Raw genomic sequence first — 24,715 nt, 5'->3', positions numbered from 1 at the left:
ACTAAAACTTTTAGTTTTTCGATTCGACGTGTTTATACGAGTATGTTGTGTACACAAGCATCATTATGTGAAAAAAATAGTCACAAAATAAAGTTATAACTTTTTTGAAATAATGAGTACCTATTGCTCTGTAATTCAATGGTAGCATGTAATATATAGAAGTTGGATTAATAATATGGGCGGGTACACCCTTAAAAATCTGACGAGGATGTGCACGTATTAAGTCAATCGATCATTGATATTGTATTGTATCCACGTGAAATACGATAAGTATATACAAATATAATTATATACTTTCCGAGTGAACCTTATTGCGTACGAATAATAGTAGTAAATAATAATACATAATATTATAGTGATATTTTTCTACGGCGGCAGAACATTTTTTGAATATTATTTTTTTTTTCGTTTATTATTTTTAAAATGTTTCAGCACATTAGGTGCTATTACAAGTACGATACATGACATTACAATTACGATTAAAATTTAATATTTACATTTATGTAAGTAATTACAAATTATTATACTAACATACTGCTGGTATCAAATAACATTATACCACTTCTGGACATATAATATAATATTTGATCAGTTTGATTTATTTTGTGTGCAGACGAAGGTGCAATATCAATTAAAGCCGGTCTTTTGTTAAAAGTGCTATAACTTATAAGCAGGGTTGGAGACTTGCATCATTTGCTAATTATTTTTGGCTCTAGTAGATAGTGCCACGGAAACTCATGTCAATATGCTACAAATGTACAATGATCTCAAATATTAAATTTGAACATTCTTTCTTTCTGTTCTTGTATTATCTTATAAAAAAAAGAGATATGTTTTTTCCCTAGGAATATGCCTAAGGATTTATACCATATGTTGTTGTATTTACATTGTATTCATTAAAATATGATAAGTAGTATCCATAGATCTACAAGGCTCCTAATGTTACAATGGCAGTTAAAAAATATTATAAATACAAAGGTACAATAAAATGTTCACATATAATTGTTTTGAGCAAAATTATAGTTAACCTACTGTAGTACTAACTCTTAAAAGTAAAATAAATTAGGTGTTTTAATCATAATAATAACATCAAATATACCATATGTAATATCATAGGCTGGCAGACCGTCTAAGCTCAAAACAGTTCTTCATATACGATGGTTTTATATTATTGAATTCAAATTTGACACGACCCATTACAACAGTGACACCCACTTGTGACCTACTGGATGCTGTACAGCAGAATGTCATCTCCTTACCCGCTTTTTGAAAGGATAACAAATGTAGTTTTTTTTCAAAATAATATATTTGTTATAATCTATACTATTATCACCGATTTCATAATACTATATATTGGCAAGGTGTATTTATAAATACCGTAACTGCGTTCTGAAACTCAGATAGGTACCTTATACAAGTTATGGTCGAAACGATGGTTAATCTTGAATGGTTGGTAGGTATTAAAAAATGAACAGGTTATAAAATTAAGTGGATTATATGATTACTATTTTGTAGGTATCGTATGATAAAACAATAATAAAATAATATTATGGCGTATGTCACAGTACGATTATTTTTTATTTCTAAAGCATTAAACTGCGTGGTTATTAGCCGTTTTTTGTGAGGGTGTTACAGTTGGTTGGTTCGGAACACGCGTGTATGTGTGAGGCGAGGATTCGTCGGTGATCACCCATCCGGGAGCAAGAGGCTCCGGACGATGCTTGACCTCACCACACGTAGTTGTTGCAGCTAACTACAGCGCCCCAGCACAACTGTTATACGTTATTCTCGAGGGTTTTTCGTGTTTATATTTTTTAAAATAAAATATTCAAAAACGTTTCGCGTTTAATTTCTCCATCCTCGAACACGAGGGCAACATTATTATAACACATACATGTTTAATTTATTTATTTAAACTCGGGCGTGCGTAATTATAGAATAAAATATAATCATGTAGTTGGACTATATTATGTTTACTTGCGGCGAGCGCGTTAACGTGAGTAAATAGTTAAACGAGGAGGAGTTAGGTGTTATATTGGCGAAAAAAAAAATTCAAATTAAAAAGAGGGTTTATTTTTTCGCATACTCTGATGCCACATATATATATATATATATATTACACGTTTATTGTATATACCTTTATATTATTTCGTCGACATGGTCGTCCTCATTATAATCGAATGTACCGATGTACCGATGTACATAACATTATAGTATAATATCATACGCGTAGGTAGTAGGTACGAGTGGGGCGATGGCGATGGCGATGGCGATACTATATAAAATGTATAATGAATTCCCGAGTGGGTAAACGGGTATGCGGTAAATGCTTATTACCTATATTTACCATCAAACATGAATATTATAATATAACGCATATCGTTGGTCGCGGAAATATATAATATTATAATTTTTTTAGTGTGACAAGCACTCGTTATTATGACAGTGGACGTAATTGCACATAATACTACGGTCTGTGTAAACATACAATAATTGTATTTATTATATATATATTATACGGTGTTCTTCATTTTACATAAGAAATAATCATTATATTTACAGAAAACACTAACGTTTTCAAAAATATTTCTTTTACATAATTTTGAATAGTTACAAAACAAAGTTTTTGGGTAAAAATTATATTTTCTTTATATTTTTTTATCACTATCATTTTTTAAGTTATTACACTTTATAAGCCACAACATATTGGTAATATATATAATTTAGTATTCCGAAGCGGAATATTGTTTATAGCACTTTCATACATAAAAATCGAACTTTGGACGAGTAGTTTATTAGTTATAATAAAGGTACCTAGGTATTTAAAGTACCGATGAGCGGAGCAGTGTACCAACATTTAGCGAGGTACCTACCCTTGTACCACTCCACTCCGTTGATGAGATTATCTAAACTTTAAATACTTATAAAGTTATAACTCATAAACTACTCATCAACATTCGAATTTTATGTTTAACAAAGTGCGCTAAAAAATACCCTGCCTTGGAATGAGGAATTAAAAATTCATGTCATCATTAAAACAGTTTCAAACTTAAAAAACGATGGTAAAAAATCTTAGAAAAAATGTATATTTATTTTGCAGAAAAATGTTTGTTTTTAACGACTTAAAATCATGTAAAATATTATTTTCAAAAACATTCTCAGTTTTTTAAATAGGTAGTTAATGTTCTAAGGTAAATAGATCACCCGGTATGTGAAATAAATATCATGTAGCTTATATTTTAATATAATATTATGTGATGCACGGGAATTCGTACCCGCGGGGGCCTGCAATTACGACACAAAGTCAAAAGTTACCACACTCGAACTTTTAGAGAAATCAGACGATCATTTTTATTATCTTCGTACGATAAACCCTTAACCCAGTTTCTTGTAGCCTTGTAGGTACACGTGCGACGAGTATACCATGTTTTGTGGACCGCAATACTGTATCCTCGTATCTAGTGTAGTACTGTAGTAGTTATTATAATAACGTTATATTATGTACAATATATTACTTACCTATTACAGACTTCTTTTAGAAATCGACTTTGATTCATGTAGCGTATTATATTAATATATTGTATTATATTATATTATATTGAATATACCAGGGGTTTATTTTTTTACCGATTGACAGTAATCACTAATAATATTCTAAAAGGTATTAACATTTTTGAAAAAAAAATATATATTAATTTTGCTTTTGACTGTCATCGTTACAATTGCTTAGTTATTCACTTTTTGGATGATACAATTAATTTTTATGTTCATAATTCATATCAAAATATTATGTTATTAAATATTTTTATACATGGAAATCGAATTTCGCAAAAGTATTTAATCAGTTATAAGTGCCTATTTAAAGTTTAGACAAACTGAGTGAAATGGCACCAGAGTACACACAAAATTTTGGTCCACAGCCTTGATCATCTAAACTTAATAAGTACTTAAGTACACGTATTAAGTTCGATTTAAATATATTATATAATATCAAAACTCTCAAAAAAAGTTTTTCTAAAGAATGTATGATATTAAAAATGTATGTCGTCAATTTAAAAAAGTAGAATGTATAAAAAGTATGCTTTTATGATGAATTAAAATCATGTAAAATTATATTTCCTAGAGTGTTAATATTTTTTAACTTTAGAATGCTTACTGTTATAAGAATCTCTCTGTATAGAGTAGATATTATAGCTTTTTTATTGGGGCTCCACCACATGAGGACTGAGCTATCCACATACTATTTGCCCCCCCCCCCCAAAAAAAAAAAAAATTAATTCATACCAATACCTGTTCTTTCTGTGAAATTTCGCCATTTTCTAGGATTATAATAATATTGTGGATCACCTTTTCCAAATAGGGTCAATATTTGGAACGAATAAGATAGTGAATGGAGATCATAATATTATTTTGACCCAGTTTGTTGTTTGAAAACTAACATTCAACATTAAAATGTAGATTAAAAGTTATAATAATCCACTGTAAACTACCATACGAGTTACATTATGAACGATACTGCATATATTTATTGGTTTAAAAACTGTGCCGAGTATAGTTTTATCTCTTTATCGTAAATTCTTTTAAATAGCTAACTATTTTCCTTCAGAACTTCAATAATCGCCAAGGTAATGAGTGTTTACTTTCAAAAAAACCGCCATGCAGTCTATAGTACAACTATTTCGATGCTTGCAGTTACTTATGCAACATATAATATGATGATAATAACATTGTGGATCACATTTTCCGAATTGGGTGGATGTCTGGAACAAAGATCGTGATAATAGTAGATCATGTTCTGTCCCATTTCATTGTTTGAAAAACTAACATTTTAATCTAAAGTATTTTCAATACAATAAAATATGTAAATATTAAATATTAGTTTAAATTAGAAATGTTTATAATCTCTTGTGCGCATAAGTAATGCCATGCCACAGAAAGAATTATTTGTAGGATTTGATATCGTAATTTCTTTTGGCCTAATTTTTTAACCATTGCATTTTTTGATCACAATATTAAAGTAGATGTAATATAATGTACTGTTATTGTTCGAACCTGGCTTAGTCTCGGAACGTTTCCATTCAATAGCTGTCGGTAGGAACCCACTGACTTTTTTTTATGTTCAAATATAATACATGTAGGTATGTAACTATATCATAAGTCCTTAAAAATACCATGGGTACAAATTACAATACATACACAGTTCAATGGTTTTCCACAGCAGTGTGCTGAAAATGAAAATAAACAATAAATTATTGCGTGCAACGAAAGCCGCATTACAGTCGTTCATAATGAGCCTGCCGTGAAATATCTTTATTTTAAATAATCATGAGATGCGTAATTGTTTACAATTCGTTAGTGCGAAACTATGATAGTCCGCAGTTCCCATGATGTGCTCTCCCCCCCCCCCCCCATAGGTTCTGGTGTTATTATTTATTAAACACTGTGCATTTTAACCATACCTATTGTGGAGGTGTAGGGACGATTGTGGGGTTGGTGGTAGTCGAGGGACAGGTTATCGATTTGTATAACTTCACGTTATAAGAGATACGAGTCGTTATCAATCAGTCGGTGGTTAAAACATTTTCAGACACTATTGGGATATACTTGAAAAAAAAAAGGGTAAACTATAATTGAGTATTCATGCGAATAAACGGTCAACGACCGTCGTGGAGTAGCCGTGCAGTATATAATATTATGTACTATGTACACCGACGCTCTAAGAAGGTCAAATAATAAAAGTAGGAAATAAATGAAACCGTTGGACACTCGATAAGTATATAATATTGTTGGGTGTGTATACATTATGGGTATGAGTAATTAGTCAATCGTGGGCGGTAATTGATTATTGTAATTATGCATTATAATATTATGTGCGTTCAATAGAACCTATGCGAAATGATTAAAAGTGTTCAGATTTGTATTATACCATAAATCATTTATAGGTACTTACTAATAATGTAGTGTGTAGGTATTAAAAGTTATCATAATCCGCGGCAAACTACTTTACACGTTAGGTTCTGAACGGTACAGCATAATATATTTATTGGCTTGAAAACTGCATCGAGTTAATATTTTTCTTTTCTCCGAAAATGCTTTCCGAACAACTATTACGCTTTTCAAAACGTTTCAACGATCAATATTTTCTGAAATTCAGTACAAAAAGTATCGCTTTTCTCTCTGTCGTCCCCTCGTCTCTCCCTCTCACAGAATTGGTCACGATTGCAAGAATCCCGCATTGTTTGTGCGAAAAAAGTTGTAAAAAAAAAGTATAGATAACTGATCGATGTGTCGAGTTTTTCGTCTAGTGCAAACGTTTGAACGTTTAAAAAGTGACATATTATTGTTGTGCTCGTACTCCATTATTGTAGTAACAATATTGTGACGTCGCTAGAAGTCTTTGTGTATCGTATATTATAGATATTGTGTATTCGCAATAAATTACTATAAAAAAAGAGAACCGTCGGTAAGTAACGAATTCCTTTATTGTCTTATAGAACGATAAAAATATTATTTTCGTTTTAATAGCATTGATCAGGTTTTAAAAACGTTTGTGTGTAAACAATTTTTTTTCATTAATAATTGTTTAACGACATCAACGAACAATTTTGAACGTCTCGTACGACGTACACTGTTAAACAAACTATAAATTATATGCATTTTTTTTTTTTAAATATCTCTTTTGCATTCTTCCAAAATTTGTTGTGTATGCTGAATTTTTAGTTTTGAATTAAAGCACAGTTTTAAGTAAGTAGGTTCATTCAGCATTCGAGTTGAGACGTCAACAATTTAAATAATATTAATTAAGAATGATTGTGCCTTCATTTGTGTTGGTCAGCAGCCCACTTATTAAATGGTGTGTGTAATTGTTATGTTTGAATATAAGTAGGTACCCGTAAAATTGCTTAACGAGTTTTATTATATTATTATAGTTGTTTGTGTGTGCGGTGTTTTGATTTATCGTTCTCGTATGCGACTGCGAGTCGTAATAATAATTTTACATACCTACCTAGTATATTATTATCATATTATTCAAAGATTTTAAATGCAAGACGATTGTAATACCCTTAAGTGTTGACTGCGGTGTATATGACGTAAAAAATATTATGTAATAATCTAAATGAAAAAAAAAATTTCCAGTTTTTCTTGAACAACTATAATTTAAAATAAAAATACGCGAAAGTCCTCACAGGGAAAAACCATTTTCGTTTATTGTTTACATCCCTCCGTCGCATACGCGGTAATTTATAATAGCCATAATAATAATACAACAATACTCATATTAAAATGGAAGAAAAGAATTTTCGTGTGACTGTCTCCAAATCATTTATTCACTACCTATAGGCTAACATGATTCACACACACTCACAAGCACACACACACACAAATTTATATTTTATATGAGTACGGAGAGAAAGACATTTTTATGTGATGTAACGCGTTACGTACGCGAGAAAAAAATGAAAACGTTTTATCTAAACAATAATAATATGATTATTTAAGGCGCCATGTAAATGTTTGTTTTAAGAACAAAAAAACCGTTTGCATACACTACGTGAACAATAGTAAAAGTTTATCTATTTCCACAACACAAAAAATTCGTTCTCTCTACATAAAAGACTTAATAACATTTACAATAATACGGTAGGTACATAATAATATTATATTATATTATATAAATCTATTCGTATAGTTAAAAGTGTAATATAATCGTTTCCGAAAAGTAATCTCACTAGTGCAGACACATTTTATAACAATAATATTTCGTTTTGAGTAATCGACATTAATATATTATTATTTGTTACATGCATACATAGGGTGTTACGGAAAAATAGAAAATGAAAAATGTATACAGTATATTATAGTTAACCGTATGAAAAAAAGTGATTAAATTAATATCTAGAAAATAATTTAAGATTTCCTAAATATACCAATATTTATATTTTATAAATAGGTATAATATATTTTAACAATCATCCCATAAGCGTCTATAAACTTTAAGCCTTAAGGAATAATTTTTTTAAATACTGAGAAGAAAAATTGCGGTTGTTTCAACTATCAGGTAATTCTGTTTCACATTGTAAATAATATAATATTTAGGTAATAATATGTTAACACACTGATGCCGGTCACCGCGGGTAACCTTTATGACATGTGGATTTTATTGTAATTTTGTATCGAGTCTTCGTGGAGAGCCGCTAATAAGTACCTATAGCTATAGGTAGTTTAAAATTCATATTTTTAATTTTCAACTAAAACACAAGTCTCAGCTAAGACAACCTCACGCATTCCAAAAAATATTGCACTCGCACACCGGAAAAAATTAAAACATACGTTTACGCTATTTCTCAAAATAATATATTACATAGGATAATACCTAAATGTATGAACTCCATGATAATATTTATCTCGCCCTCTTTGCCTTTTTTACAAAGCATTTCGTTGTCGAGATTTTAATTGCAGTGTCGTTGTATAATTATTATAATAACAAACGATATTTTAACAATTTTTTTTTGCCATCTTTCAGTTCACAGTTATAACATAATATACATAATTTACATTCAACATTTCACAACGAAACGCCAATCCATGTCAACGATTATCCGCGATCAATACGTCATAACGAAATCATCGTACACGATTTTTCCGTTTGATCTTAGAAAATAGACACCATGCAAAAAGTTCGAATAAAATGTAGAGGAAAGTAAGTCGCGCGACTCAGAAGGTTCTTCTGCGTTTGATCGATACAAAAATCGTTGGGGTACTTATAATAATTAAAAAATAATAAACTGTCATGCTTTGATGTATATTGTATACATATTATATACGTATATAATAATAGGCGTTATTGTACCCATCGGTTTTCCGTCAGCACGATAAGGCCGGCCAATCAAAACGCCGTTAACTTTCCACAAATCCATTGGTCTGCAGTACGTATTTACGTAGTTCGTTTATACATCGTGTTCGCCGCGTATTGTTATTATCTATTATTTACAATGGTTATGGTGACGACGATGTATATACATACATGTTATACATTGCTTATAATAATATAACGGTCAGTCATTCGGCGTCGGTCGCAGCGGTCGGAGCTCTAGCAGCTCGCAAAAAAAAAAACTTCGTCGACCCCTTTCTGAAGTCGCGTTTTTAAGTATCGGTGCGCAGGAGGCGTATACCCGCCGTGCTTAAGGTAGGAACAATAATAATATTATACTACAGTCTATTTTATTTATTGTTATTACTATTGTTATTATTATATTTTTTTTTCGTACGAGCCGCAAGCTACATTTATGTTGCCCTTTTTCGTGAAAACGTGTGGTTCGATAATGTTTCGTGTAAAGGCCAACTGCGACCCGTGGTCTTATAAATATTATTTTTAGGTATTATGTCCATCGCTGCAGTGTCGTCGGCTCACTTTCTGCGGCGTTTGCATTGTAACCTAAATCATGCCATTTTAATTTTGGTTTCGATTTTTGATAATATTCTTTATTATATTTCACTATCGTATTAATATATATATATATGTATTCTCTTAATAAAAAAAGTCTTAATAATACAATTTACTTAGCTTTTGAAGAGAAACAATTCAGTGACAGTTTTGAGGACCTAAGTCACACTTGCGTATACAATTTGAGGTGAATAATTTTTTAACTGTTTTCAATATCCATTGCCTATTAAATTTCCCGAAAAAACGTATATGTTAAATGATAATAAATATTTTATCCGAAATTATAATACATTATTAAGCGATAAGAAAATCAGAAAATACAAAAAATGAACCATGACCCATATCGGCTATGTAACAACGTGTTGCCGAGTCAGTGTGTAATGTGCATACAATTTCTGATCCGTTGGCCGGCTCGGTGTATTGGCAATTTAGGTACACAGATGTGTAGGTAACATTCGAACGGTATCTCACGCTGTTACATATTGCAGTCAACGAATATACACTGAACATACTCATATTTCGTTATGAGGACAATAATAATAATATGTTCGCCAATCACCGGTGTGGACATGAGTGACCGCTTTTTTTTAACTACCTTCCGTGGTCATCAGAAAACGACCATATATTTTCGGATTTCCGACTCCTCGACACAATACCGTCTGCTTTGGTTATACATGACAGTTATACGTTTTCATGATGAATCCATTATCGAGTTATAATATTAGAATTATCAATTCGACGCTGAATGATTTGTAAACTAATACATACATTAATAGGAAGGTAATCCAAATCCTATTTTATTGGTTTTGTTTTGTTTTACAGACAAAAAAAAATCAAAAAAACATAAAATACAAGTAATTTTATTCAATACGAACGATTATTATTTAGTTTTTATACTGTGTACTTTTTTTTTCTGAGGGTAGAAGTAACAAATATTTCACTTCAAAAACAAAAAATTAAAAATAGTATGCTAGAACCACCACGATGTGTACCGCCATTATTACAACTAGTAATAACTATGTACAGCAGTCACCGCTTATTGCACTCACTTAGGGACCAGAATATTCTAGTTCATTAACCGAATGAGTCAATAAGTCGAAGGGTCATAGAATATAAATATAAACATATCCACTGTAAAAAAAAATGAAATTTGGCTGTAGTATAGCATATTATGTGTTTATTTATGTATTTAGATTAGTATGTTGTAAATTATAAAGAAAAAATATGAAAATCGATATGTAACGATAAAAATAGAAAATATATAAATATATTTTTTTAAATTTCATTTCGTAAATAATGACTAAAATATTATGTAAAAAAATATTTTCTAATCTTTAATACATTTCAATGGGATGAGTCGAGGAATAAGTATTAATCGTCAAATTAAAAAAGTATGTGATAAAATCTGAAAAATAAACTAAAACTTTCTTCAAAATACACCTTAAAAATATAAATTGACCCCATTAACTAGATAGTGTTGTGAGTCCAATAAAAGAATTTTTCCTATGTGTAAGTGCACGTGAAAAACTAGACCATCCTTTTTTAATCCAAAAATTTTATGAGACCATTAACCATGAGTTCAATAAGCGGCAACCACTTTATGTATAGCATATATATGATACAACTACATAGCCGACTTGATGAGTAAACTGAAGTCAAGCAGCCATATGTCAAAAGGGCAAAATACGATTGATTAATCTATGACATTTATGAATATGTCATGAAACATTATATTGTTTTATAACCACAACTATTAAATATTTAAATAATGAATAATTACAGAACATGGCCCTAGCCTTAGGACCTGGACATTATAACCAAAATCAAACTACGCCATTGCGGGTTTTAGCTATATTTTAGAACTGTATTTGTTGTTTATTTGTTATATGTTGATGTTAACAGTAAGTTACAAACATCGTGGTTGTTCCTTGTTGTGTAAATAGAAGGCATAAATGAAGCAACGTTCATTTATTTTCGTAAGTTGTAAGTGTAGAAGAGTGTTAACGGAGGCCGACCGAGGGGACACTAGAGACGGGTTGAAAGATTTTAAAATTCGTTATAGATGACGTTTGTTTAGGGCCTATACGATTACAGTTAATTCATAATTCACAAACTCATTTTTTCGTAACAAATTAATCTTTTAATTAGTGACTCACTAGAGATATTCATTATTATGACTTAACATGAGTACATGTACTGTTTCAATTACTATTATTGTATGTTATTAAAAAACTTACTTTGTGATTTGTCGTTAAATATTATTGTATTTAATGAATATCTCTAGTTTAAAAATGACTGGTCGCGTTATCAAAATAATATTCTAACTACTATTATTATTTATTATTATGTTATAAAAATCCGCAATTAAAGATTTTATACAAGATTTTAAGTAAATTTCTATTTTCTATTTCTTTTATGATATGATATAAGACTATTTTGTGTTTTATAATTATAATTATTTATTGTTTGGGTGTCATCATATTTTAATTCATGGCGTAAGTAATTAAATATGACATGAATTAATCAATTAAATTTCGCTCTCTTAACATATGACTGCCATGGGTCTTATGAGACTTTATCACGAGTCGGTTATCTAGTTGCCTTATATAGGTACATATTATATTGTATAGTGAGTATACGTATATTATATATCTTCTAAGTTCGTCACAGTACCTTAACCCTACATTTTAGTGGAAACGTATAAATGTATATATTTATGACAAGTGATTATTATAATTTAGTCGAAAAGATAGTCTTTAAAGAAAATTTGACAGTGGCTCTTAATATCAGATACCTTACTACATTTTCACACACAAAAAAAAAAGATACGAACTAGATGGATTATTGATTGTACAATACCCATGACTAAGTGTATTATATTTATTTAATTTGTATTGTCATCTGTGCGTTTTCCGTTTCAGTTTGACGCTGCAGTCATTCAAAAATTCACTGTCACTGATCGTGTGAACATGTTGTAAAAAGTAAAAATGTTTACGCGTGTCAAACATACACGTGTGATATAATAATACGATGTTCAATATTTTTCTAAAACGATCGTTTTTGATTTACCCCGAAGATCATCCGAACGTCACCAGGTGTACTACGATATGACTTGCGGCTAAATCTCTTTTACTTGTCACGCCCGTCCGTAAGCTCGACTCGCATGATCAGACCAATCGGAAAACGGAACTGTTTCGTGTCACGTCGTGTAAAACATTATTATGGAGCGGAGAAAATAATTCTACAATACACTGCACGGATGGACGGGGAGGTGGTAGGGTTTTCCAGACACCCCCTGCGTGCCTCGCTCGGGAGTCGCATCGGTGGTCTATGTAACATAAAATATAATATACAAACGTATATATAATATATATATATAAACTGTATTGTGGTGGTGTACGCGGCCATAAAAGGTTTCGCGTTAATCGAGTCGTTCACGTGCCTCGCGTACTACTATACCCCCGAGGAATAAAATTTCAACCACTCCGTTTCAAATTCGTGTTATTTATGAGTTTGGCTGATTATTATTATTATTGTCGAATTCGAATATATATAGACAACTTTTATCATTACACCGCTAACCCAAAACGGAAAGACGGACGGACGGACGCACGCATTAGTAATAATTAATCACGTACGTGATATTCTTATAATACTATATTATGCAATATTATATCATCTTGACTTAGTCAAACTGTCGGAACAGCAAAAACGGCAAAAGACTGGTGAAATTCGACATAATATACCAAGTTTCTGGCTCTTGGCGCAATACAGAAAATTGTCGGGAAACGAATATGAACTCGGAGTCCAGCAAACACTATGGTAATCCATTAAAATTTTATCGAAAATCTTCGTCTTAAAAAGATTAAAAAAACATCTTTTGACCACTATTACAGTATATTTGAGGCATAACAGTGCGTATAAGTTACGATGAAAATAAAAACCACTCTATATCGATTCGCAGGCGCCTCCGATGAAGTAAACGATTTTTCAACGTTCAAAACAAAAATTGTACACGACGCTATATTCAAAAGTATTCGTTAATTGTTTTAGAACGTTTATTCGCACGGGTTTTAAATCTATTAACGCGGGAGTTTTTTTTGTTTTGTCCCCGGAGACGTTTTCCTCGCCGATATTTGGTAATTAATAAAGCGCACGGGTTTCGTTCCATCCTAATTCGCTGCAACCATAATAATAATAATAACGATAAGCCGGGATTGGTAGCTGGTGTGTGCACAGTGATAGTTCTGCAGCAGTGTCATAAAAGCTGTCGCGTCTGAACCGACGTCCCCGTTGGCGACGGTGGTGGTTTAGGCGAGTCGAGCGAATCTATATTATTGTTATTATTATTATTATTATACTATTTTAGCGCTGTGGCGGTAATCGAGGCGACCGTTTCCGAGCTCACGAGGTCTGAAAGAAAGGACGAAAATATAAAAAATAATAACGATTTTCGCACACCTACCACGGCGCAATGTCCGTTTTAATTTAGAGCGTAAAAGCTTTCGCCGTGAGCACCGGGCGCCGCCTCCACCACTTTTATTCGCCGAAACATCGTAACGGTTTATAAATAAAATACAAAACGAGTAATAATGTGACGGCTAGCGAGTATTGGCTTCGACGAGCGCGGACGCAAAACGCGCGAAACGTGTTGTCGACACTCTTTTCGGTCGTCTCGAATCGCTGTGTGAATTATGCCGACTGTCGCGTGTAATATTATTAGTACAACTTACACCGGACGGCGATTCGACCGCTGTGACGTCACGATTATTTACTATCCCGAAAAAAAGACTCGGACTACCCGTAAGACGTTATCCGGTTAACGCGATGACTCTCCCCCGCAACCAATATATATATATATATATATATCATTCTATCGATCGCAGAGCGTCTTACACGTAAAGCTCATAAATACGATATATAACACACGAGCCGTGTACTTTAGAAGTATATAATATTATACCGTTATATATTATATTATTATCTGCGATACGAATCGTTTCTGAGAATTCCGCACAATTCGTATTTGTGTGTGTCCGTGTTGTGTATGTGTGCGTGAACGCGCGCGCGCGCGCGTGTGTGTGTGTGTGTGTGTGTGTGTGTGTGTGTGTGTGTGTGAGCGAGAGAGAGAGTTTTTTCTCTCCCGTTCCGTTTGATGAACTACGCGATATGCTTTGTATATAATATATTGTATTGATGTTAAAAGTTTCGAGGGGACTGCATTGTATATAATAATAATAGTAGTAAATCGACAATAAAAACTTAAAATAAAAGTAGTTTTAATCAAGAACGCTAAATTCTTTGGCGCGTCGTTGTCGGAAAAAAAATATTAGCCTGGGGGATAGTAAAAGAATGGGAAAACAAAGAAAATTGCCGGAATAAATGTACAGCGTAAATAAAGGCTTTTTATTATTGATTTTACACAAAATAATGATAGTATCACTGAAATGACAAAAACTATTCTTTCAGTGTGGGTGCCTCTACCGTTTTGTTTTAGTGCGGAGTGATCTATTATTTAATACTATCGACACACAGGTATATACAGTGTTGTTTTTGGAAAATATATCTATACAAACATATTTTGTACAGAAATAGTCAAATAGCTATACACAACATAAAAACCAAAAAAAAAATGAAACATTTTTTATTTTTTACCTTGGTGGTTTTAATTTTTTTTTTAATGAAAACCTAAATTTTTAATTTTGTAGCTCAGAAGCAGAATACTTTTAAAAATATTCATGCATAAATATTTAATGTTGAATAAATTATTTTTCATACATCTTTATTTTTATAAAATAATTTTGTTTCTTAAAATGAAATTAAAATGTGGGCTTCCATTAAAATATTAAAAAACCTAAAACATATTAAAAATTATAATGATAAAGAATATTAAGTTTTAAGACAATACATTTTTTTTTTAAGTATAATACCTTAGTGTAATATCTGAATATTATTTTTTTTTCAAAAACACTCAAATTGACTGAAAGTTATTATGGTCAAAAAACGGATCACTATCCTGTATTATCATTTATCATGATACCGATAATTTGTATAGTTATTATATTTTAATGTTCCTATCTAAATAATAACATATTGTATCAGAATCATGGATGTCACAGGACAAGCCCATATCAGGAAGGACTAAGTTATGTACGTCTGTATTTTCTTTAAATTTAAAGCTGAAAACTTAGCTTTTTACATTTCGACCGGGAAAAAATATTTCTAAGACAACATTCTTAGTACTTTGTAACTGAAAACAACGCCGTTTTGTTCTTAAAAAATCATTCTCCGTGTATACTGTATATGTTGTAAGGTTATTTTATTCACACCATTATGTGAAACCTCGGGAATCAAAATCAACATACGTATTGCCAATTTATTTTGAATCAATACGTTTACATGATTTCCTTACATTTGAATCGTATATAATACGAAATTAGCATAATATTATAATATACGCGATATTATGGGTACGGGTTTTTCCGTGAAAAATTCGTCAAACGTTTTCATGATTATTTATTAATCAGTTTGTTTTCAACATGATATACGCAGTATTAGGTATCGTTAACAGTTTTTGCGTATGATTTAGCAGTTCTTAACGAAGTGGTTCGATACCTTCAGATGTGCTTGAAATATCTAATGTAAAATCCAAATTCTCGAGACCGTTGAACGTTTGTACATTAATTCCTACGAAGACGTTCATTAAAACCCAAGAGCGCCGAGGAGAAGGTATTTACTACAACGTACATAATATGTATATACATGCATTATAGGGTCAAATCGAAAGTTCTTATCATGAAACGGTACAGTGATCGAATTTTTGACTCACACAACATCACGAGTATATTAAACAAGTTATAGGAAAGCGAGTTTTCCAATCTGAGAGCGTGCTAAATTCCCAGTTTCTAAACGTATTTTATTACAACGCAATAAAGTATAATTCCATACGCAGTTTAAAAAGAATTTGGTAACCTTTATAATGTACTGGTACCTACATATTTTTTAATATTGGCTGGTATGAATCTATATTAAATACTCATATTTTGATGTTTTTTTTACTCATATATATACTGGCTGGTATAAATTCCTCTGAATAGAACCGTTATAAAATTATTTATTTCTTCAACTATTGTATATAACAACCATTTTTATAATTATATATTTATATATGAGTCCAGTGAAATGTATTTCTAGTTATTTGTTAGATTTCCCACAATAAGCTCGTAGAGTGAGCTTTCTTTACTTGTATTGAATAATGAACACTAATTTTTAAATGAAAAAACAAATATCAATGATCGTAATAATTATGATGCTGATAATTAACGGTTCGAACGAACACAACTGGAATATAATAAGGTGTTCAGAACATAATATGTTTAGAAACCAAAATAATATACTACATATATATATATGACATAAATTATAAGTACAATTTATTAATCCCTGCGATATAAATTTGGGCGTACTTAAGCTAGCTATTATTGTTGAGCTTATTAACCGATGTATAGACATGATATATTTTCTATAGAGTACGCGATTCTGTATGACATATAACGTTCTTGTTATTATTATTTAGAGGCTGAAAAATATATATATATATATATCTATAAAAAAAAATACCTCTATACGACTTCTGTAATTATAATAGCATACATTATGCTTGGCATAATAAATGTTTGTTAGCACGCAACGTTGTAATACACACAATTGCTATTTTATACGTCGTCAATCAATATCAATGAACTATATATTATTTACATAAACCTACTACCTAGGTATATGTATATAATACGCATTGGGCGTGCGCCGTGTATACCTAAAATATAATAATATAATATTGTCTGTGTGCGGTGTATTCAACGTTCGATCCTTTGACCGACGTCGGGTAGGAAAAAAAATATAAGCCGTATGCTTTAATACCGTTCGGTCTCTATATACCGCGAATCGTGCACGACGTTTTCAGATAATTCGGAGAATTTCCCTTAATCTTCGAACCCGCAAACGGTAAACGTAATTATCCGAGGGGTCCGTGTAAATGTGGCGAACTGGCGATGGTTATAATAATAATAATAATAATAATAATAATATTAGGTTTATATAAAAGCATATAATCTCTGTGGAGTTTTACGATGTCGTATTATGTATTAAAATTATCGCGCGTTCGACGATAAGAGCGGTGTATTAATCGTCTCGACAGTAAATATTATAATACCACGCCCCAAGCCCGTTTTTCCGGGTTTGTGAGCTGCTGCTGCAGGGCGAGGGTACAAAAAACATGTTTGGAAAACGAATACAACACCTGCAATTTGAGATATCGTGAAGGCCAAACACTCGCAGTGATATCTATGTGCAAAAGCTGCACTGCTCGAAGAGGTGTGACGTGGCGAAGGTGGACCAGAAAAATTGGAAGAAGTGGATGGCACTGCGAAACCGTAGCGTTTTGAGAGGATATATCGGGTGCGTTTAATTTTATAATAAGTCATGCGGAGTCCTAAGTTATTGTATATATTTTATGATGCACATTTAAAATTTAAAAAAAAATACGTACAAATACATAGTTACGATTTTTTTAAGATAAATATCGGTGTTTATAATACAGTCGAAAACGGAATTTTACTAGTACAACAGTTTACACAAATATAATGCTATATTCCTATTTTTTACATTACCGGACACTTCATTTTTTTGGATTTTATATCCAACTTTTGTATTTTATACTAAAACGACGAGATCAAAATTCAACGCTTTTAGTTTTAAAGCATATTAAGCTATTTCAAGTTAATCTGTTGCTTGTAGGACATATAAGTATACCTCAATGTGTTAGGTACCAAATTTTGTTTTGATTTAAATTAACGTTTTGTTTCTTCATCAATTTTTTTAAATTTGATTTTTTTATACTTTTAAAATATTTTACTTGTAAGTATACATATATATTTTTTTCCAAAAACTTTATCAGAAAGGTTTAGTTTTTAAAAGTGTATTGTATTAAAATTCTATCATTTTTTGATATTTTCTGGGACCCTGGAAAAATTACTTTTTTGGGAATTTTTCCAGTGATTTATCTGTAATTTTCATGCATTTTGATAATATTATAACACAAAGCCCTTTACGAGAATACTTCAGTAGAACCGGCTCTGACCTACATATAAATAGATAGACGTCGTTATTATTGTGAATGATGTGAAATTTGCTTTAATTAAAACTTATATACTTGTATACGTTCATAAATAAATAAATAAATAAATATGTATATACAAGCGTTTGACGTTAGGGATGGGAGCTTCTATTCGAAAAATGTCAACCTACATTTGAAAACAACAAAGGGACGACCACAAACTCTCTTGGAGGGTATCAATTAATCAAGACTATTATAGTTATCCTATTATTTTGCGCATGCATCTTTATATATAATAATATATTGTAAATACATGTACTGTCTGAAAGATTCGTGACGGCACGCGTGCGGTGACTTGACAAGGACTGAAAATGCATTTTGTGTATAAATAACATAGTAGGTACCTATAGCAAATACGTGGCACAGATATTATTATTATTATCACACCTGACCACCCACCTCCGCAGCCTACAGAAGTGTAGAGAAATATAAAAAATTATCGACACTACAACAATAAGCGATTTGATGCGACATGCCGAAAAACAAAACAATAACAATGTTTTGTTTTCGATTGCCGAGAAAATCCAAACGAGAGTGCGTCCCATTATTACACTATTATTGTTATTGCAATATTCACGTTGTGCACAGCGTGCAAAGTCGACTAAATAATTTATAAAACGCCAAATGCTCTAAAACCGTTGGGTTTATTCTACGCGGGTTTCTGTGCTGTGCTCTCGATGAATAACAATTATAAAATAATTACTGAAATCGTTTTTTTTTTTTTAAAGTTTTTTTCGGTACGTAATACTAATTAAAAATAGTGAACACGACACGAGTGGGTATAGATGGACGTAACCGTTTCAGGTGGAAAATCACTTGCTACCGTAGTGGGTTTTATCTTATTAAAAAAGTAAATGGCTATTATCGTGTATTTTATAACAAAAAAAAAAACAAAGATGTTTAAAGAAATTGATTTTTAGCAAAATAATGGCCCGTTTTGCGTACATTTTAAAACGATTATATATTATAAATTGTTGCAATAACGTTATTTTGTGTTTGTTATTATTACGTCATAATGTAAGTTCAGATCATAATATTATTACGGAGGAGGTGTTTGATATTACGGTGCGTTGTAATTATATTTCGAGATAATATGTTACGTAAGAAAATATTATGAACCGACGGCTAAATTACAAAATACATAGACCGAAATTAAACGACCCTAAGTAGAATGAAAAAAAAACCGAGTAAATGTTCTCAGAATGATTCGTATATAATACCATTATTGAATTTTAATTAATATCCCGGCTGACCCAATTGTATATTATGTACCTACATAATATATTTTTATTTCGACCGCCTATATACTTCACTGTTGCCGATTACTACAGCCTGTATATAGGATTGGCCTTTTTTTATTAATTCGTTCCGTTTTCTAATCTATGTAATTGAAACAAACATATATTTCAACACGAATCGCAGGTATAGTGCCTTATTTACGGGTAGGCACTGCAGGATATTTCGACGTACTAATGCGTTTCGTGCCAGAAACTGAGCTGAAAAAAAAATTATTATTGAAAAAAACTGCAGTCACGACAAGGTGATTTGCATCATTGTGAAAACAGTTTCTCACCCTTACAATAACACATATATAAAGCCACTGATTCCCGACGGCGACGACAACTATCGATATATTATGATTTCGATCTGATGATGGCGCTTTTTCACCCAAAATGAGAAATCCGTTGATTTAGTTTCAAAATTGTTCGGCGATTTAATAATAAAAATATGAATATCCTGATGTAATAAAAAATTAATATTATCAGTCGTAAAAAAAATGGTTTCGATTCGCATTATTAATAATAACGAATGTTATACTATTCGTATTTATTCGTATTTAGTATTTAGTATTTAAGAAACGACTGTGTAATATGTATTTATTTATTATTATCGTGTGGTATATTACCCAATATTTATTGTTCGGTCTCGATATAATATGCAGACATTGTTGATTGAAAACCCCCCTAGACGGTACAGATAATAAGTGTATGAAATGTGAGGTTAGGTATTGAGTAATATTATAGCACACACACACACACACACACACACACACACACACACACACACACACACAAGATTATGGTGGAGTTTGCATAGTTTAATTAAAAACTGGTGAAATTTACATGTGCCTTGGGTTATACGCCGTAATAGTATAACGAAAGTGAATATGGCTTTAGGGCCCTGGAAGTTAACGACTTAATTATATTGTATATTTAAATGTTTTTTATACGACGCTTTTGTAGCTAAAGGAGTCGTATTTTCCGCGTAAAAGATTTCATATTAAATTTTATTTTGCATTTGTTGATGTTTTTGGTGTTTTGTTTTCTAGTCGCCTTTTGATTCATTTTTATACGCTATATGAAAATCATGAATTTACTTTTCGGTTTGTGACAGAATTCTAATTAAATATTTTAATACTCAAGTCTCAAGGTACACTATGGCCGAGTGTCAAATGTAATACAATATTATGCATTATATATAAAATTGAAAACTGTAAATTATCATATATTTTTATTACACGTAGAGTTTACCATACCAGTTGAGTGACATGAATCCCAAAATTCGTTTTAGTGTGAATTTATTATTTAAATTTCTGAGCACCTATTTATATATTTATTTATTTTGTTGATTTTAGGGGTATATTATATTGTGTACCTAGTATAAATAGACATCGCAAATACGTTTTTTAAAGATTTTTTGTGTATGTTTAGCTTTGAAACTTCTCCATGGTCCCGGAATGTCACACCACAACTATATATACGAGCACGATGAGGTTAATTATTAATCCGTTGTGTATAGTTGTTGCATTGTTCTCATCTGGGGCGTTTATCTAGTGCGCGAACGCCATTCAGCCGTCGGTGGATATTATTACAATGAATATTTTGACGTGAGACCTTAGCGGAAGATAATTATTTTGATTCTTCTGAATCATTACAACCCGACCGTTTTATTATTTCTTTTTTTTTTTTTGAATTACACAAACTTTGCGAAAACTAATTTTTGTACTCAATATAATTACTCTCGAGCATATTTATACATGGAAGCGAATGAAAGCTTATCTCTTCGTCCTAATGCTGTGCAATTATAAAGTATATTATAATAACGTAAATAATTTTAAATTATACTAAGTACGTAAAATAATTACAGAAACTTACAAACGCCAACTTTGTTAATAATAATAACGATATTTTTGTACATGCCATTAGGTTTATTAATGACGTAAAACAACATCTGCTTATATTTAAAACATCAAAATCGGTTTATGAACAACAGAGCCCCGAAATGTTTACAACCCCGCAAATGCACAGACTACTCTTTTTGCGTGAAAATTAGCTACAAGTCAGTAAACTAATGATAATTAATAACAATATTATCTACTCCGTGTCTACGTCTAATAAAAATAATGCAATTTGAATAATTTATATATTCCGAACGGTTCATTGTAGGTACTGGATTGGAGGACATAAACATATATATCAAGGTTTATACATATGTATATCTATATAATACCTAACCATCGATCCACGATAATCCTGAACACGTAAAGATATATTCGAATGCGGTGAAATAATATAAATGCTGTAGCTGACGCCGGTTGGAAAAAGCTGAGTCAATAAATTGAAGGTGGACGATACACTTTACTCGCTAAGAACAAATAAAGTACCTATATATTATTATTTAACAACATTTATGTATATATTTTAATTTATACACTTAAAAACAAATAGCAAAGTTTACTCGGAATTTGTGGCGCTAGAAACAAGAAAAAGTTCATTTCCTGTACACTTGGGAAGATCCCTATAACATTATAAAATAATATTATCATCGTGCGCGCTGCAAGATAAGAATACCAGAAATAGAATTTTGAGAGATACGATATTCAGTGAACATAATATCGCCCAAAGATTAATTTCATGACGTTATTAAGAGTAAATTAGTAACAAACCCATCGTCATAAAAATGAATAATATTTCGAAAACCTGGACGACTTTAAGAGCTCAAACGAAGTATTTTTGACTGAAGAGAAACACAGTGAAGAAGCACAGATTTGTTTAATAATAGTGAAGCACTTGGAAAGGAAAGGCGTTGATGGCAGTATGTAGAACAGTGCAGGCTAAGAAATCAAAAATAATTTAGTATTTACCGGAGGGCAAAAAGCTAATACACGAGAGTTTCCAGAACAGAACGAAGCATCCCGAATTGAAATAAGACACATAATAATATGGAGAAAGATTGACAGTTTATTGTACATTATGTACAGTCAAGGAAGAAAATATGTGTAACCCTGCGTTGAGTGCAAAGCAGTTACGGTTGTGAAAACCTGCAGGGCACTCGATTTAAAATGTTGTCCACAATAAATCGCCTAAAAATATATTGTTGGTTGTACAAGGAGGCAGTGAACGTAATACGGTTGGACTGTAGCCAAGGTAGTTAGAAGCAACCCCATCACTGAAAGTAGGTATACGTGGTTTGGGCATCATAAAGAAAATCGCACACTTGTCACCTACCCTGGCTATACTATTCACCGGTTCCTCGCATCGTTCGTCGATTGTTACTGGGTTAATCATAAAAATATGCATAATTTAAGCATAGATACTGGATGGCTCTGTAAACACTCTATAGTGCCTATGCATACTATTATAAAATAAATTATTATTTGAGCCTGCAGGTAGAGTCCGTTTAAGAAATGCCATAATTTCAGGAACGAAAGTCGCGACCTTAAAAACCTCAACAATATTATCAATGCCAATATTATAGACATCATAAAGTACATGGATATTATGCCTGTACTAGCGTGTAGTTTTCCATACGTCAATGTTATCAGTGAAATTAATATATACATATATTATTATTGTCATTACCCAATTAATATACATAAAGATACAGGTTACCTTTAGTTATTATTACTATTTTATTTAGTGGGGGTTTTGGGTGTGTTTCAGGGATTTTAAATTTGCTGTTTAAAAGTTCATGGAACTTTCCCGCTGACACTTGACAACTCGGGTATATATTAATAAATATAAATTCCAGTTGTACTATTGACATTTTTACCGCAGACGACGAAATACGATGAATTATTCCTATCGTAATAAAATCCAATAAAATGATTGAAATGTTTGAACGGGTCTTGTATACCTTTCGGTGTATGCAGTAATGAATATTAGCGCAATACAGTGTTTTCTGATTATTCTTATCGATTCGAAAGTCTACGGACCGGACGTCTCACGGAAATTTTTTTGATTTATCTAAGAATTTAGCTATACATTAAAAAAAGCTTCCTATATAATATTATAATACACATGCGCGCATGCAATACTAAAAGAGGATTTATTTCCGAAACGCTGTCGCAGGTAGGTCACGTAGAGTATAAATTAATATATATAATATATATATATTGTATACGTGTATACTACGCTCGAGGACGCAAACGCAATTGTTGCAGCCATTGCTGAGCAGACTATACTTGCTGAATTATAATAGTGGCTACGGCGGATGTATATAGGTACGTATATACCCGGCGAAACAATGAATGCGCGTACTGCTGTTTCCGATTGATAATAAAATTAAGGCGATGGTATAGCATAATACTGCAGTGGCATTATAATATATAGGTATTCTTATGCCAACGACAAATTCGTCCGTCCATGCACGCAGTATAGGTACCATGTACTCACTATCGTAATTTCACAGGGTGTCCCGTCAGTTTCCACTGCAGCCAGACTTCTTGGTTTATCCAGACTAACCTGAAATTTTCGAAGAATAGCAGTGCTTTGCTGGTATGGCTTTTTTTTCGATCAACTCCATCTCCTAGCAAAAATACCGTATCCTTCTAAAGAATATCAGTATACGTCACCTTCTTAATATATTAGGAACTTATATTGTATATTATAATAATAACTACCTTTATCTAGGGAAGAATTTCATTTCCATAAGGACGAGTTCCGCCACGTTAGTCTACAGCTTTCGTAGAATTGAGCGCACTTTTGCAAAAAGTTTTTATCAATAAAAATGGTTTGGCTTACAAATCTAGAATATCTATTTGAGCCGTCTACTTGTGTCGACAGTGGCAGTCTAACTAGTCTGCCCCGGGAGTG

The 24,715-nt window shown here is 31.7% G+C and overlaps 1 protein-coding gene across 9 annotated transcripts in view; it reads left to right on the top strand.

The window, feature by feature from the left end:
* The window catches only part of LOC111030999, a 268,635-nt gene that overhangs the window by 154,357 nt on the left and 89,563 nt on the right, over window positions 1–24,715 (top strand). The gene's annotated exons all lie outside the window — the stretch shown is intronic.

The sequence above is a fragment of the Myzus persicae genome, unplaced genomic scaffold (genome assembly GCF_001856785.1).
Source record: "Myzus persicae strain clone G006 unplaced genomic scaffold, MPER_G0061.0, whole genome shotgun sequence".
NCBI lineage: Eukaryota > Metazoa > Arthropoda > Insecta > Hemiptera > Aphididae > Myzus > Myzus persicae.
Note: the sequence above shows the minus strand (reverse complement) of the source record. Positions and strands in the feature narration are given on the sequence as shown.